Source organism: Typopeltis vanoorti, chromosome 2 (assembly GCF_054136105.1).
Source record: "Typopeltis vanoorti isolate ZY-2024b chromosome 2, IOZ_Tvanoo_1.0, whole genome shotgun sequence".
In the NCBI taxonomy this organism is placed as follows: domain Eukaryota; kingdom Metazoa; phylum Arthropoda; class Arachnida; order Uropygi; family Thelyphonidae; genus Typopeltis; species Typopeltis vanoorti.
Genome location: NC_143550.1, coordinates 11,021,970 through 11,041,417, shown reverse-complemented (window position 1 = coordinate 11,041,417; position 19,448 = coordinate 11,021,970).

Here is a 19,448-nt window from a genome sequence, read left to right as displayed (position 1 = left end):
AAATAATTAAAACTATTGGGTACTTCATACATGAATAAATATGTTGTACTTATGGATAGGTTGTAATTGATGAGATATTTTTTAAATAATCGATATTTATTAGAGAATTATTACAAAAAAAATGAAATAATTTTAACAAGAATAGCCAAAAACGGTTTAGTTAATTTTTAATACAGCGTATGGTATCCATTAACAGCCAGACAGCGGTACATCTTGATTGCATGGACCGGATAAGATGATCAAACAGTTGTTGTAGGATATTTCCCCACTCATCTGCGAGAGCAATTTCGAGCTCTTGTAGCGATCGTGGTTGCACCAGTCGAGCAGAAACACGCCTATCTAAAGCATCCCAGGCATGTTCGATTGGATTACAATCCGGTGAACAGGCAGTCCAGTCCATTTGTTCAACAACTTCTTCCTCAAACCACTCTTGTACCAAATTTACATGGTGTGGACGAGCATTTTCATCCGTAAAAATGAATTCTTGGCCAATTGCAGCAGCATTTGTACGACCTATAGGTTCCAAATTCTCATCGCGATACCTCTGGGCTGTTAAGGAACCGTTTCTGATAAAATAGAAATGAGTATGGCCACCTATACTTATTCCAACCCACCTTGATGTTGGGGTCTTTCAAGAACAAACTGTGGATTATTTCTTATTCCACTTACACTCCGTATCAAGATACGTTGGTTATCTGGTTACAGACTGAACCTGGACTCGTCACTAAAAAGTACACGAGCCCAATCTTAATTTGTCCAATTGCGGTGTTCCTGTGCCCAAATTCTTCGGTCTCTTTGATTTGCAGTAAGAGGAACGCAAACCATTCGCCTTCGAGCATATAAACCTATGGCATGAAAACGATTTCGAACATTTCCCATCTCCAGAAAGTGATTTCAAAGTCGAGAAATTAGGCTTTGAGATACACGACACGCTTGAGCGATAACTTGCTGCATTTTTCCATCTTCTAATCGACCAATCTCTCCAAGCCATGGATTCCGGGATATCATGTTGCTCTGCCATTTTAAACAAACTAATGGGTAGTAGGTGATAGAAGTTTACAATTGGAGTGATAATTACGCACTGTGGAAGTGAGCACAACAAGCCATGCTTTTATACCCCCCCCCACATGCTAATATGGCTAAGACACCTCTTCGACAAGTCTTCACGTGATTTGTATGCAGTTGCGTGGCGTGTTCTACACTTCTATATTAAGAATATTTTAAAATAAATGTGTTACATTTCTAAATTATTTTTATAACTTCATAATTTACAAGAAACCAAAATATCCCCTAATTGTTTTGAGCAGTATAGATGTAACTAACGCGGTTTTGAGTTGCTTGGGAATAGTGCTCGTGTGAATATCATGTTCACGTTTTTCATAAGTAATTGTCTATCTTATAGACAACTACTTTTGAAAGATAGTTGTATAAGATAGAAACTAAACTGAATAGTTTAGTTGTCTATCTTATACAACTCAATTCTTCTCTCAAACTCACTCCAAATATCCAAAAATTCGTATCAGGTCGGTAAGTCTCATTTCGTCAATGCTGAGCTGTCATTCAGTTATGTGAGAGCATCTTTCAATTCCGTTTTGGATACGGTGGGGTGGGGAAAATGCACAGTTTGCTGTTGACTTCAAGTTAACAGTTTGTTTTATGCCACCTCGTTGGAAAAATTATATATATTTTTTTGAGTTGTCCGATATCTGTGAAGATATAATTCAATGATTCTGTGAGTTGCTTATGGTGATTCCTTGAATGAAGTTTCGGTAATAATATCTTATGAGAAAGTTAGTAGTTCATTAAGTGTAGATAATGTTTTCATATTGGTGCAGTGTTGAGCGCATTTATGAACGTTATTGGTGTCTTTTTGAGTCGGAATGATGATATAATAATAATAATAATAATAATAATAATAATAATAATAATAATAATAATAATAATAATAATAACTTCTGAAAAAGTTTTTTATTCTCTTCACATATAGAGAAGATTAACAAATATACAATTGAAGTGTCAATTGTATATTTGTACAATTACATTGCACTATTACATTTTTGTTCAGTACAAATATTCAGTACTTAATGTTAAGTGAATATCTTATTTAAATGTGTATAAATAATAATACTAGCAATGTATTTTACATTTTTCCATATATACTTATAATGATTCATTTATTGTTAAGAGAGAGATATTTTTCATATTAACGATATTGGATGTGGAATAATTTTATATAAATATACACATAGTTCATTTTTGCATTTTGTCATTTACATTTATATTTCAATCTGCAGTTCCTTTTAACCACCTCACCGGCCATTATGGATCAAATACGGATATGCATATGCTTCCTATCCATCACATATTTCAATGTAATATCAATGATATTAAAATTTTAATATGCACTTCGCATCCATGATAAACTTGACGTCTATAGACGTCTTGGCCGGTAGCGTGGTTAATTCATAAATTATTCTTCTTTCTGGTTTCAATACCCGTCACAAATCAGGTGTTGATTTAACTGTCTATATGTATGTGTTTGGAAACTTATATATGTGCTTTTTTCTGGTTAACGTGCAGACTGGAATACACGCGCTCACAGACTACCATTGCTTGAGCACGGTTTAACATTTTTGCAAGGCTTGGATTTAGTTATGGCATGTTTTGTCATTGTAATCGTGTTTGAGAGGAGTTTGTTATAGTGTAGTGTGTGTTTGGGTGTTGGGTGTGTATGTGAAAGAGAGAGAGAGAGAGAGAGAGAGAGAGAGAGAGCAATTTCCCTCTAATTTTCAGTCTCGCTGTAATATCTATATAGTGCCTGTTTCTCTCTCTGTAGGTTCCTAGGTTTCTATCATCGAAAGGTAGTTTGTTTATCATGTCAGGTATGTAGAAGTTTCGGGTGGATTTTGCGTAATGATTATTATACTTATATGTTATGTAGTTTGTTGACTATGGTCTTGTTATCTGATATGTTATCTGGTTACTCTGTAGTTTAGAGTGAAGTAATGTTTTAACATGACTGTATAGTGACATAAGTGTTTCACCTTAAACGTTTTGTGTTCTATCCGTGGTTGAGTCGGTATAAACGAAGCCCTGTACTTAAAAATGACCTGAGTTTGAATCCCTGTATGAGACGAAGAATTCTTATCAGTCCTCTTCAACTGAAGGTAAATTATTCGTTGTCATATGGAGATGGCTGGGTTTTACTTTCCGAAACTTGGACGTTTCGACTCCACAAACCGGTCCTAATGAACACGCATATCTCCGGACATAAAACACTTACCGGGTAAGGAAGCAATGGGAAACCATCTTGTTCTCAATTGATTCCCCAGTAAAATAGCATTGCTACTCCACCAAGTGTTCGATTGAGATAAGGAGGAATAATAATAATTAAGATTTTATCCAAATCTTTTCCAAATTGTGTAAAACACACATCATAAAATACTTGAAACGCATACTGACTGAAAAGGAATATCCCTCAGAAAAATGACACACACACACACACACACACACACACACACACACACACACACACACACACACACACACACACACACACACACACACACACACACGCACGCGTCTATATAACAGCATACGTGACGGAAATATCATGCTGAGCTTCAATTACATCACAAGTTATTCCATTCAAAACTGCAGTTCTTTTTGATCCACTTAAATTCACATGTATTATAATTCATTTTTTGGTGAACGTTTCATTGAATGATTTGTAGATTTGGCAAATTGTAATTTTTAGAGGAATTGATCGTTTTTGACGAATTGATCGTTTTTGACGAATTGCCTTTCGATAAATTGCTTTTTCGATTAACTGTTGTTCGATTAATTGCTTTTAGATTAATTAGTTTTTCGATAAATTGCCTTTCAGTAAACGGTCTTTCGATAAATTGCCTTTCAGTAAACGGTCTTTCGATTAATTGTTTTCGGTGAATTTTCTGGATAACTTCAACAACTTCTTTGACGCAATTTGTTATCACCTTTAAGTTTTGATGGAAGAAAACATCAGTAGCTATTACAGATATTGCATATCTTTATTATTTATTTATATATTGGCTTCCGTTTAGAAGTTGGCTTTATGAAAGAATGCAACATGCTTTCTTTCATAACTGCAGTTTGAGAATTACGAAAATTAAAAAGTTGAACCTTGCTATTCAATAAACTCTTTCATGTGTTGATGTTTAGTAGGTGTTCGATGGCAATAAAAATAAGTGTCCTTTATAATGTAATAGGTTTTTAAAAAATAATATTCAGTTGTGATTCATGCCTGAACACAATTTACCCAGGGGAAAAATAAAATATTTTACATTAACAATAAATAATTTACTGGTTAAAGTAAACAATAAATATTTTAAGGTAATTTATTAAATTACTTCTAATAACATTAATATGAGCAACTTAAGAAATGCTTATATACTTAGACATTGAGATATCAATTCCTGTTTTTTAAACACCTGGGATATACATTTATAATCTTCCATAATAAAATAATTTGTAATTACCTGTACAAACTTAAGAGCTATCTCGGTATTATTATTTCTGTCTATTTCTGGAATACCCACAGTACTTAATTATGCTATTAATTTCGTATAAGCTATGTAAACATAATAACAAGTGTTATTTGTCATTATATTTCATTATGCTAAGAAAAATGTATGCTATTCAATTATTTGAAGTGTATTGCAAGTCACATACGATAAGAAAACGACTGAAAAATACATTAGCCACAGTAACATAAATTTTCTCAGACGTCAGCTTATTAGTGTTTACAGTGAGAAAATGAAAACAGGTTCGTAAAATACAGTATTTTATTTTAAAAATGTCTAAAGTGAAAATAAATATCCCCACCCTAACTATGCCACTTTTCTAATCCCAGAAGTTTAGATTTATAGATTTTTTAATTGATATGTCATCTCCGATATAACAATGTGCCAAATAATTTTTTTACCTAACTGGCTTTAAAAATAACGAATGTTTTATCATCTTTTTTTGTCGTATTTCTAAACTACTCTTAAATCATATTCAAAATCTTTTCATGTATTGATTGATTCTTTTATCAGCAAATGAAATTGAAAGACATGAAGCAAACCAATGTTTAACAGATTTATCATTATTTGTAGTATAGTAATTTGTTAAATTACTATATTACAATACACTATTAAAAAGCATACAAATTAAAAGGAAAAGTGTTTAAATTAATATAGTGAAAATATTACGAAAGATGGCAGCACCTCACAACATGAAACAGCATTTTCCTAACAATTTATTCTGAAAGAAATACAGTACACGTTCATTTTGCGTTTTTTTTTTAATTTTTAATTTAATTTTTATTTTAGTTATAATTCCCTTCTGCAGTTACTTTATTTAAATGAATAACCCTTTGAGATAAGCTTTTCAATATCCTTTTTACATTCCCGAACTGTCTATAAAAATGGCTAGGTATTTAATTAATGCACTAATAAAATCCGATATATAAATTCGTGGACAGATTTCATGTGTTTTAATAGACTGATAAAAAGCGCCATTATTTTATTTTATTTTACATGCTATAGAAATCTTTGATTAAAAACGAATACTGTAAAGATTATACAATCACTCTTAGAATCCCACGCCATCGAAACAGTTACATCTACCTCGGACAGGCCATAAAAATGAATAACGACATTTCAAATGAAAAAGCAAGGAGAAAAAGAGCTGCTTGGATGACCATCAACAAAGTAAAATCAAAAATTACCTACCAAAACATAGATATAGAAATAAGAGCCCATATTTTCAATAGTCACACCCTACCAGCATTAACTTATGGCAGTGAAACATGGAACGCAACTTTAAAAGAACAACTCAACGTGTAATAGAATGTGTAATATAAATAAAATAGACCACATAAGACACACAGAAATTAGGAAGAAGTATGGACTCAAAGAGCAATCTACAACAACAACAGCAAAAGTAAATGGGCAGGACATTTCGCCGGAATGAGAGACAACAGATGGACAATCAGAGTAACAAATTGGCATCCAAGAGATACCAAAAGGATATCTGGAAGATCGGCCTAAAGGTAAGAAGCCCCAATAATCAAGCAAGTGGGAAGAAAATGGAGAAGAAAAGCTCAAGCAGGAATAGCTGGACTCTCTATGACTTGCAGTCATCGAGAAATCCTGACTGAAATTAAAGGTCAATCAAGGTAATAGAAAGTTTGAAAGTCTTTAGTTTCATTTCACTCAACATTTTCCTGATGTGAATAATACCGGATATTTTTCAGCTGCTTCATATTATTTTCTGAAATTGTTAAATCAAATGTAATAAGATTTTATTTGTAATAAGAAATGTAAGAATTAAGCCTGGAGGAACTGCATGTTTTTTATTTTATTTTATGAATTGGCATTCACTCAAGATGTTTATTTGAACTGCTTGGTGTCTTTATTCTCAACACGACTGAAACAAAATTTTTTTAATGATTTCAGTGAATTTTAAGCAAGCTTTTCCAGTATTTCGTTTTTCGTGGAATCTACTGAGTGGTACAGTAGAAGAAGTTTATTAATGTTAAAAAGTAAGTTCCACTTTTTTGTTGCAAGTTCAAGAATTTTTTTTGAGAAGAGTGGCATGAAGGTGGTTGTCTGTAGTTTGTGAAATTGTTAATATCCTCTTTTTATAGATCTAGTTTCTCATAAGTCTTTTACAAAGATTTCTTATAATGTTGAGAAATTTTTTTGAATGTTTAGTAAAAGTTTCTATCATTTTGACAGTCACACTGTAACCTTTATACCCTACGTAGAGCATTTGTTACTACTGCATTTGTCTGGGTACGATTAGCTGTATTTGATGTTATATTCCGAGATTTCTGATAGAAAAACGGACTTTTATCCTCCATTGTAACCAACAGTTTAAGATTTGAGAACCATCCATTGGATATCCTACCAGATAGGTTTACACAAGAATGGCTTCATCTAATTTACTATAGTTTAATGATTACTGTAAAAGATTCATCTTTTCTGTGTACACTGCTTAGCCACAAGTGAATCGTAGAATCTCATCTTTCTTTTTAATTTCGTTCTTTGCATTATTTTAAATTATTTGTACATTTCAGATTTTTGGTTTCATTCTGTGCATGTTTTTATAGACTTTCTTTTTTGTTTATGAAATCATTTAGTTAAGTTATTATTTATCTATTTTTGACGTTCTTCTCCTTGGGATCCCCAAAGAGAAAGAAATAGCTAAAATATCTAAAAAGCTTAGAGGTCAGTTACTTATAGAACTCATGGACATTCATTCATTTATATATGAGGATTTTGTTGAACCACTCCAAATATGGGAGCAATATTCCATAACTGAACGGATTTAAGCTTTGCATGAAGTTAGCAACTGTGAAGCAGTCTTGTGCGGAAAAGTACGCCAAGTCTTTTGGCGGCTGCAGAAGCTATAGTTGCAATGTGCTTGTGCCAGAAAAGATCGGAGGTGCAGGTCAGTCCAAGTAGAGAAATCTGATCGTGTTTGGATATCTCAATATTAATCTTTCTTGCGAGAGATCAGACAGAACTGAGTTTTGGCGCCATTGGAGTTATTGCCCCACTGTGATATAGCCAGAAAATCTGACTTGAGGTCCTATTTAAATATATATAATATATGTAAATTTGTATGTTGTTAAAAACATTATATATGTATCATGAATTTTCATCTTTTGTGATAAACACAAAAAAATCAAAATTACTTGAGAACCGCAGCTAACAACTTTGTGAGCTGCATGCGGCTTCCTAGACGAGATTTGTCCTATGTAGTTCCATTGCTCTAATGCTATACTTGAAAAAAGTACTTCGGGAAATCACTCTCTCTCTCTCTCTCTCTCTCTCTCTCTCTCTTTCCATGAAACATGATGGATGTGGAAACCTTTGAAGTGTATTTAAAATAGTAAAGGAGAGTAAGACTATTCCGCTGGCACAATTAAAACGATGCTGCTGATGTGTTTTTTTACGGTGGATGTGTTACTTCTAAAGTATATAATTAAATTATTGTATACAAAAACTATATATTCTATAAAAATAGGGTCATTTTAATTAAATTACACAATAAAAATTATATTTCATGTTTTATTTGGGTAATTTATGAACTACCTGAGCTACCTAAGTATTCTGCAAGATAACTAAGCAGTTCTAGTTAAAAGTATATATTACACAAATAAATAAAAATCGGTTGCAAAGTGATAGAATGGCCCACTGGATTTCTAAAATAATCCATATAATTTCTCTTTCATAAATTTCTTAAATACAATTTTTTCGTTTAAACACAAATTGTTACTTTGCGTATAATTGTTTTATAGTTCCATTGCTGATGCCCAATTTATAAAACCTTCTCCATTTTTGTACTATCATCGCTAAAACTGCAGTTAAACCTTGTTGTTGATTATGTCTACTTGTTCTAGATGCGCAGTAAATATCTAGTTTCTTAATAAATAAAAAATTAAATAAATAAAATTGCTTCAAAGAAGGGTTGCTTGATATAACTGGTTACCCTAACATTATAACTTTCTCATTTTTCAAGAGACAGAACAAACTAACTTTTGTAGTAAAAGATTCAGATGTTTATATCTTATATTACATTACTACGAAGATTTATTTGACGTTTTATATGACATCCACTTCTCATATAAAGAATGATCAGGCATATGAAGAATGATCAGGGAATTAAATGAAAGAAAAATGGTTTTGATTTGGAAACTAATTGGGAAGAAGAAATGAATGTCAAATTGGAATGCGGAGAATTGTTTCCTCTGATAATGATAGGAAATTCTTAAATTAAATAATAGAATTATGTATATTATTTCTGGGAAAACTCCCATGTTACTCCTCTTAATAAACTATTATAATTACGGCTATTTTGTCTGCTTCAGTTTAGGAGTTCCCCTGTTTAAATGTCATTGGCTATTTACTCAGGAATTCTTAGGGCATTGTAGATGTAAATTTACCAAAAAGTATATGTAGCATAAGGAAGAGAAATTTACACATACCTTTTTCTGGGTGTTGCGGCTTTTCTTCTTTCTGCGATGTCCAAAAACTCCTGAGTGTGTGGAGGGGGGGGGGTAGACAATTTGGGAGAATTAAATTAGAAAAACCCGGGTTTTTTTCCCAGTAATATATATATAAATATATATATTATATTACTATATTATATAGGGTGGGGGAAAAGGTGAAAGGGTTGATTTTTTATATATGGAAGGGGATAAAGGGGGTTGACGGGGTGCGGTCCGTTTCGACTAATTCTTGGTCGTCATCTGAACACATTGGGAAAGTGGATGCTATCTAGTGGATTGGGAAAGTTCTAGCATCCACTTTCCCAATGTGTTCACATGACGACCAAGAATTAGTTGAAACGACCGCACCCCGTCAACCCCCTTTTTCCCCTTCCCTATATAGAAAATCAACCCTTTCACCTTTTCCCTCACCCTATATAATATAGTAATATAATATATATGTTTATATATATATTACTGGGAAAAAAACCCGGGTTTTTCTAATTTAATTCTCCCAAATTGCCTACCCCCCTCTCCACACACTCAGGAGTTTTTGCACATCGCAGAAAGAAGAAAAGCCGCAACACCCAGAAAAAGGTATGTGTAAATTTCTCTTCCTTATGCTACATATACTTTTTGGTAAATTTACATCTACAATGCCCTAAGAATCCATGAGTAAATAGCCAATGACATTTAAACAGGGGCACTCCTAAACTGAAGCAGGCAAAATAGCCGTAATTATAATAAATAATAGAATATTTGCAAGACATGTGGCAAAACCAAGGCACAGCCAAAGTCAGGAGTAATTGCAGAAAGCGCAAAGCAGGATGCAGAAAACATAATGATATCACAGATGCGGGATGGGAAAACAATAAATTGAGTAAAGCACTGCAATGTCATTCTTCCACTTTATGACAAATCGATCGCATTGAAAGAACTCTCTTTGAAACTATTCTCAACAACGCACCAAAGGTAGTTTGTCTACTTCGGTATTGCCTTAAGATATATCTGGGCGTATATTAGATGAAGATGTAAACGATCCTTTTGTATGAATTCAACATGAAAATGATTTGTACTGATAAAGTTTAAATTTCTACAGAAGATAAAAAATATAAATTAAAATATCGAAATGGGAAAAAAACTTCTAATTAAAATGAATTTTGTAGTATGTCTTAAAGAGTGCACACACCGACACATCTTCATTCATTCAAATTGCTATGTAGATGTGGATGACGCTCCTAATGGTAGGTTAAAACAGACTGTGTGCTCGATGCATTAAAAAAACCGAAAATAATTTTCAAAATAGCAACAAAATTCTACCAAGAGTTATATTTCAAGTAATCAAGCAAATATTCCAACAGACAACCAAACAAATAGGACGTGTGATGATCCTATCTTGGAAATTACCGAAGAATAAATAGAACAGGCAGTCAGACGAATGAAAAATGCAAAGCACAGGGCGGTGATCAAATTCCAGCTGAATTATTAAAAACAGGACTCGTGGAACTATCACCAAAACTTTCTCAAGCTATATAATGCCATCCTACATACAGAAACAATACCAAGGCAGTGGTTAAATTCAGAAATAATACTACTTGATAAGATGGGTGATAGATCAAACGTAAGCAACTACACACCCATAAGTCTCATCTCACATAATTATAAAATATCTATTAGGATTATCCAAAATAGAATTACAAGCCAACTAGATCGGAACCAACTATATGAACAAGCAGGATTTAGAAAAGGTTTTTCAACTAATGATCATCTACATACTGTCAACCGAATTATTGAAAAACATCAAAGCATTCGAGTCGGTAGATCACAAGCCGCTGTTACTGGGACTCGACTTCAGAATCAAGGTATAGAAAATAAACATATCAGAATACTAAAAAAATATTTATAATAGTAGCATAGCAGAAATCAAACTTGAGACAACAGGACCTTTCAACCTATTGTAGGAAGAGGAGTTAAACAGGAAGACTTGATAGCACCCAAGCAATTCACTCCATTGTTGGAAATGTCATTTAGAGAACTGAAGTGAGATAATTATGGTCTAAACTTCTTAGGAAAAATTTAAGCAATCTTATATTTGCCGATGACATAGCACTCTTCTACGAAAACAGCCCAGAACTGGAAATAATGATTAGAGATCTAATTAATAATTAATAGTAAAACATATGGGTTGAATATAAACTAAAGCAAATCTAAACAAACGACTAACCACACAATTCCAATAACTGTTGAAAACAGAATAATAATTAACGAAGATTTTAAATATTTGGGCCAGATAATATCGTTTAAAAGCAGGATACAAAAATTTATAATAGTATAGATGCCAGAATCACCAATGCTTGGAGGAATTATTGGAATTTAAAACAGTGGATGGAGGGAGACCTGCCGATCAGCCTAAAATGCAAACTTCATAATATGATCATACTACGCATTCTAACCTATGGATAACAAACACGGTCACTAGCAACTAAACAAGCGACCAAGCTAAGAACTTGCCAAAGAGCAATGGAAGCGTGGTTTGTGAACATGAACATCACTACAGTCGACTTCCCTGCATAGAAACCTGATCTCAATCCTACTGGATATCGTTGGGATGAACTGCAACGTCGAGTGAGGTCAAAGGACGTCAGCCCAAATCCTCATTACATGCCTACAATGGTTCAAATTCAAAACAAAAAAAAAAAACATCTATATATATATATATATATATACTGACTGTTGTATATATATATATATATATATATATATATATATATATATACTGACTGTTGGGCGTTCCGGACACAGCAACAGATTTTGATGGAAGAGTTCAGGCTGACAAATGCACTTGATGACAGGCTCAAAGCTGAGGAAGTTTACGGTAGTCCTTTCCAACAAATGCGTATGTACTGCTCTGCCGAGGTGATGATTTATGAAGTCAGTCTGGTTGTGAATTTTACTTGTGCATTTCTTGTGTATCTTTTCGGTGCACTGGCACATCACAAGATGCGTCTACTTTCCTCCCCGTCTTATAGCTCTGGAGACTGAAATAATATTCTGCTTCTCAGAATCATCTGAATTAGAAGACTGGTGTCATCAAGTTCTACTGGCTGACTTTAGAACATCTAAACATCCGCAACGTCTTATTTCCACAAAGAACAACCTCATTTGAGTTATTTCTTGACACATTTGGAGCCATCTGTCGCGTGACCACATTGTTAACAAGAAAGCAAAACTAATGCCAGTTAAAGAATCCGTATTACGACAGTGGAGCATGGTTTTTCTTTTAATTTTTAAGAGATTATATATATATATATATATATATATATATATAATCTCTTAAAAAAAAAAATATATATATATATATATCTTATATATATATATATATATGAAAAAAATGGAGAGGAAATCATGGCGTTCTAAACTCAATGAGAGAGAGAGAGAGAGAGAGAGAGAGAGAGGACACAGACAGTGAGAGAGAGAGAGAGAGAGAGAGAGAGAGAGAGAATGTAAATTCTACTTTCTTGCCTGTCATCCTATTCTTTGTCCTCTCAACATAGATAAGCATCAGAAAGTGAAAAATTATCAAATACTAATGGAAGTATAGTTTCGAAGATATCAAACCACGTTCCTATTTTTATACTTAAGACGTCAAATTTTAATTTAATTTTGCGCCGAAGAAAATCAAAATATATTCTGACACATTTCGGATTTCGGACACCACCAGCCAGAAGACACCAACAAGACGGACAGTTTTCTCTGTTTTTTGATCAGGATTACTTTAACTTTCAACAGGTAGTCTGCTTTGCGAAAATACAAGCCTGAGTTAGTTGGAGATAACATCTTACTGCCTCCATATGAGACCTGCTAGTTGTAAAGCCGTATATATGCCTTCCTCGCGTCATGAACGGGATTCGAACCAGTTCATTCCAAAGGAAGGGCAAACGCAGCCGCAAATTTATCTGTTACCGTTATAGAATTTAATTCACTCCGTTCAGATTTATATATATTGTTTAATTAATAGTAATTCCTTAAACAAAAAGAAACAAGAGATACATCTCTGTGTATTAATTAAATTTAATTATACTTTAGAGTTATAATAAGTATTATTATAATTACGGCTATTATAGCCTGTTTTTGTTTAGGAGTGTCCCTTATTTTAAATACATTTTCCAAGAAACTATACCTAATAATAAGTATAATTTTAATAACTAAAACTCTAAATTTTAATTTAGTTTTAGTTATTAAAAAAAATTGAATAACAAAACTCTTACCATTTAACTTCCTACTGCTAATTAGCAGTGGGGAGGGAAAATAAGAATACGATAACAAAATATTAAGATTTGCACTATATTTAAAATAAATAAACATTTTCAACGTAAATACTAAAGATTAAATTTTCAGCGAATATAATTCTTAAATGAGAAAATTGTTTTGCTTTAGAGTTACTGTAAATCAAAGCATGCAGACTAAAAGCTTACTTGCAAGGAATACAACAGATGAGAATTATTTTATTGTTTTTCTCCGAAATTCTGCATTCATCCTTTTAACAGTAATTTATTTTTTACTCATATTGAGCTGACGGATTCTTTCATTAACACGACTGAACCAACATATCGTACATGTGTGTGATCTATTGGCTAGAGGGAAAGTGTGTTGGATAGCTTGTGTTTTGCTCCATGTCTATATGAGACCTTAGATATGCAGATTGGAATCAGAAACTAATAGGTATAGTCAAATTGGTTTTCTTTTACTTCTGCGAAATGGGAGACATTTGGAAAGCATTCGCCGCATAAATGAAACGATCTTGTAATATCGCAGCTCTAATGGCAGAAAATTAGCTCTAGAGAGATAGGAACGGAGACAACTATACCGAATATTAAAAAGCACGCAGATTCACTCGAGTGCACTTCGAGTACTCTATTAATTCGCGACCCACGCATTAGAAAGGTCGATATAGAAGCGGCGGTAGCCGTACTTTACGTGCTTGAAACCAGATGTTTGAGGTGTTCGCTCATATTTGCGTGACCTCCGATAGCGGCATACGCAAGGCAGTCACCGAGTGCTTATTATTGATAAAAAAAAAAAAAAAAAGTGCACTCAAATGGACACAAGAATAGTCTTATAATAAAAAGCACCGTTAATCGGCTCAGCGTTGCCGAAGCCACCAGTAATGGTAAAAGTTTGATGGACAGTTTGGCCATGAAAACGAGCTTTAATGGGTCAATGACTAAACACATTGGAATCACGACCTTTTGTTGTGCGCTGTAGTTCCGAAGCGCTACGAACGCAAAAACCATATCGGGATTACAGGGAGCTGCTGCATGCAAGCACCCGCTAATCTGACTATCCATAATCTTAAATTTGGTCCACCTGGACACTTGAAAAATAATCCCGACTTTAAATAATGAATTTCCCCAACTTTGATTACATAATTAAATGTGTGTGTTGGGGGGGGGGGGGGAGATTGACACTTATTTTCATGTCGTATCAAAACAAATTAAATAAAATGGATTAGACGATGAACTTTAATTGAGTATCTGATTCTGATCTACAATGCACCAGATAAGAGTTTATTGTTATATAAGACAGACTACAGCAAGTCTGTAAAGCCGTTCAACTTTTCGTATATAACCTGGAAAATTCTATAAAAAAAAGTATAGTAATTACAATACATTTGATACGCGCACGCACACACACACACACACACACACACACACACACACACACACACACACACACACACACACACACACACACACAATAAAATAATGCCAACTTGCAAAAGTAGAAGAATAAGTCTAGGTTTGACACTGACTGGCACACATTACTGCGCTATCCTGGACAAATGCTTGGCTGGAATTCTTCGCAGAATGCATGAATAGAAACGCTTAAACTGCATATGTGAACTGTATAAACCTCCCTCATGAAGTGTCCAACGGCAGAAAGATGTGACATATGATAGTTTCTTCTTTTTTTTTTTTCGTTTCTTTTCCCTTCTTTTTTATTTTTTTTTTTTCGTTTCTTTTCCCTTCTTTTTTATTTTTTTTTTTCGTATCGATAAGTATGAATAATTTTATATCAATCACATTTCCGTACTACCTGCATGTAAAAAGAAGTAAATTAAATCTAAATCATGTTTTGGATTGTAATAGTTAAAAATGAAACACGGTCACAATGATACTACTACGATTCCTAGATGGACATGAGTTATCATGTTATGCAAAACATGTTAATGACACAAAGTCTTTAAAATGGCTCCTGAGGAGCAGTAAAACTGCAAAATTGGTTTTCATGTCAAAAACTAAGTTACGAAATGATGATGATCTCTTGAGCATAAAACAAACCATCGTGCATTTGAAGAGAAATCAGTGAGTAGTCATACCGGAAGCGTTAACACTAATGGAGTAACTGCGAACAGAAAAGTCGCAGACATTGATCAAGACCAAGGTCGTTGCTGTTCATAAACAGGAATTCTTATCTCAGTCTCCGAATTAAAAGTTCTAGAAAATCTTGTACTGGATTTCTTGTTAGTGAAATTTCTCTAAACACAACTGGATTTTTTTGTAAACCAACTAGAAAACAAAACAACGTGCTTGAACATATACGAGTATAGCCTCTAATCACCAAATGCTAATTTCTCGTTAGAGATTTTTATATCCACAAGTGAAGAAGTTATCTGAGTGAGAGGAGTATAGAAGCGGTTAGTATAAGCTAATCATGAAAGGAATAGAAATTTATTTTTATATAAAATAGGTAGCTGTGTAACTTCGTCATATAATTGGTCATAACAGACCAATTCCTGCATTAGGAATTGGTAATGTTATGACCAGTTATGTGGGCGGAAAAAGCAATAGGCAAGATTTGAAATATCTTTTCAGTAATTTGAGAGATGCATGACAGAAACAAAATTTCAAATCGTAAATGATAGTTCCATGAAAATGAAAAGAGAAATTAGATCACCGTTTAGATTTTCACATATAACCAAGGAAATTCCATGCAAAAAAAAGGTACATATTTACGATATCAGGGATATACTCCGATACATCTGATAGAGAAATGGACGTAGTATTAAAGTACATTTCGTAATGAGAAGAAACGAACATAATTATAACCTGTTCTAGTAAGCAGTAATGAATGAAAGGATGTTTCTTTAAAAAAATACAACAATCTTAAAAAATTTTTTTAAAAATAAAATTAAATAAATGAAAAGAGCATTTCTTGATATTCCTTGCATCTGAAATATCAAGAATAAATAAAATAATGATGTGGCTATCTGTGATGAAATCCGTTGTTGAAGCAAAGCAGCAAATTGGGATTTGATTAGATAGTGTGCCGAGGATTCAACAATCATACGATTGTTGAATCCTCGAGCTATCCTCGAAGACTGAGGAATCAAGTAGAACTGAAAGAGAGAACGAAGAACATATCAAATGCTGTCCAACACAAGCTCCTCTATTTCAAATTGATAACTTCAGATATTAATCGGTCTATCACATGTGTTTCTATTATTTCACATTTCATCAACATTTATATTAAATGTTGTTATTGTATGAGATTTTTGGTGAGAAAATACATGTAAAAACAATAAATAATCTTCTCAGAATGACTCACTTAAAAAAGATATAATTAATATTATTTTCCACAAAGAAGATTCAAACTATAAACTTGATTACTCGTTAAATTTTTAAATATTGAGAGATTTGAACCGATGGAGTTTTCAAATCGAAGTATTAATAATGAGAATTTGAATGCAGTTTATATCGATTGGGAAAATGAAACATCTGTAAATAGAATAGGTGGAATAGAGTACGATTAATTTATGAGATATTCATTTATAAACATTCTGTTTCTACTAGTCCGCCAATAGTAGAAATAGGGCATGCTATTTAGAAACAAATGAGAGGAATTAAAAATAGATCATATCAACTACGATAGGAAGAAAACCTTGATAGGAATGCTGATTATTTAGCGGTTCTCTGTTAGTAATGTAAATTTGACCATCCGAATCACCCTAACCGAGCCAGAACATATTCCTCAGCGTGTTCCCTTAAATCCTGTTTCCATGATGTGGTCCCTTTCCCCTTTATTTACTGTTCTTCTATTCTCTTTCTAACCCCGTTTGAGCGCAGGCTAGGAGATTTTTTTCTGATCCTGTCTGAGCAGGTTGGGAAATTATTTTTCCCCCTTTGACAATGGCAGTCTGTCTTCCCTCTGATCATGAAAAACAATTAGGAAACCAGTTGCCGAAGACTAAACTGTAAACTTTAATTATCCTAGTTTTCCTAGAAAGCGTAGGATGTTCCCAAATCCCAAATAATTAATAACGTTGGATAAGATTACAAAGAAAATTCATAGAACCCAAGAACGAAAGGGACAATTTTTTTCCTCCACTTCTTTTTCTCTAGTTTGTTTCCATTCACTGCTGGATATAGGTGTCCTCTTAACTTTCCAGTTCCTTCTGTCTTTAGCCACTGTCTACCACCTAAAGTCAAACCACTGTGGATCATTCCTCCATCTTGTTCGCTTTGACGATCTTTCCTTCTCTTTGTTTCCACTCTGCGTAATGTTTTCCGCCTTTGTCTGTCAATCTGCTAATATGACCATTCCATTCCATCCCATTCTTCCGCTTTACATGTTTTACAATACTTCACAATATGATATATTTCAGTCATCTGTCTAATTCTATTATTCCTAATTCTGTCGCTTTTTCTTTTTTTTTTGTAATGTGAAACATTCTTCTATCCAAGGCTTTCTTAGCATCGCGCAACTTGTGTTTCCTGTTGTTTAGTCGTTACCCATGTCTCATTTTCACAAGTAAAGTAAGCACCCCACAATAATGCACATATTATATATATTATATTGAATATATTATAGCCTTCTTTTAAAAACATAGAGGCAAATTTCCTAAAAGATAATAATTTTTCACAAGGAGACAAAGCATTTTTATAATCGACATGCTTTATTTCTTTGTGAGATTCTTGTCTTTATTTCCTTTTTTTTTCATAAAGATAAATAAACCAAGATAAATACGCCCCTTCATGATTTCATTGGTATTATCTGCTAATTTTAATTCAATTTGATCTGAATTTGTCATGAAGTTTGTATTAATTATCTGAATCTTTAACCCTCCCCCTATTTACTTTCTCCAGGCCATTTTTAGCGGTCCCTGAGGTGCTTTATTATTATTCTTTTTCTAAAAGAACAACATCATCTATAAAACATCAAATATTGAGTTTTTGTTTTTCATTGATGTTAATTGCATAGTTTCTCTCAGTGAGACATTCCTAAAGATTTCTTCTAATCTAGCAGAAAATAATTTGGATGGTTCACGGCTTTTCCTAGCTCCTCTTCTCCATGTTGAATTCCTGTCTGCGAAGTTCTAACTTTACACTGGCTGTTGAATTTTGATATATAAAAGGCGACGTTGGTAATGAGTTTGTTTCTGCAGTTAGTGATTCTATCAAGCCAACTAAGGATACGAATCTTGTGCATTATATTTATTAGCTATGTACTACTATCAAGTTTACCTGTGTTTGAAGATGAAAACTCCAAGAGTTTCTTGGAGAGCAGAATACCGTGTTACATCCATATTAGACCAGAAGCTCATCTTCAGCTGAAAAGCTTATAAAGTTTGTTTAGATACCAAATGGAATTCAACACCATAATAAAGACATATTTGAACATATATAATAACTGAAATAATGCGTCCAAGATATATTACAAGAAATTAGAATACAAGGAAGATATTATAGATTTAAGCAAAATCAGAAAAAAAAGAGAAAAAAATAAAATAATATTAACAATCGTCATCTATTATATCTTACTGAATAAGATATAATTAAAAAGTAATCTAAAAATAATATTAGGAATAAAAGAATTTAGAGTATAATAACATGCATAGCTGAACTAAAATTATTGATAAGCAAAAACGAGATTAGATCCGGTTGATGCACATTTGTGCTACAATGATGAAATTGAAAAATTAGGATAAACTGAAAGAAAGAATAAATAAAGTCAGACCGTAACGAATGATTGTTAGATGAGATTTCAATCCTAAAATTGATAAATCATTTAAATAATCTATTGGTCGGAGGTTGTTTTGGATTGATAGACGAAGCAACTAAGGCTACGAAGAGAGGATATTATGTCAGTAAATTGCGTGTGTTCTTCTGATCGATTTGCATATTTTCAGGAAAAAAACTTCCTCAGTGCCGTATGAGATACATTAACTCATCTTGAGTCGAAGAAACCTCGTAAAGGTTCTTTTTCCCCACCCTGCACAGGATTTTAAGCTTGGGGGATTCGGTTTTGGTGTAAGAAATAAGAGAGAATAGAAAGACTAAATTTTTCGGGGGGGGGGGACGCTGAAAAAGACTGCTGGAAAATATAGAAATCCTTCAAAATAGGAAATATTCACCCTTAGCCCTCGAAT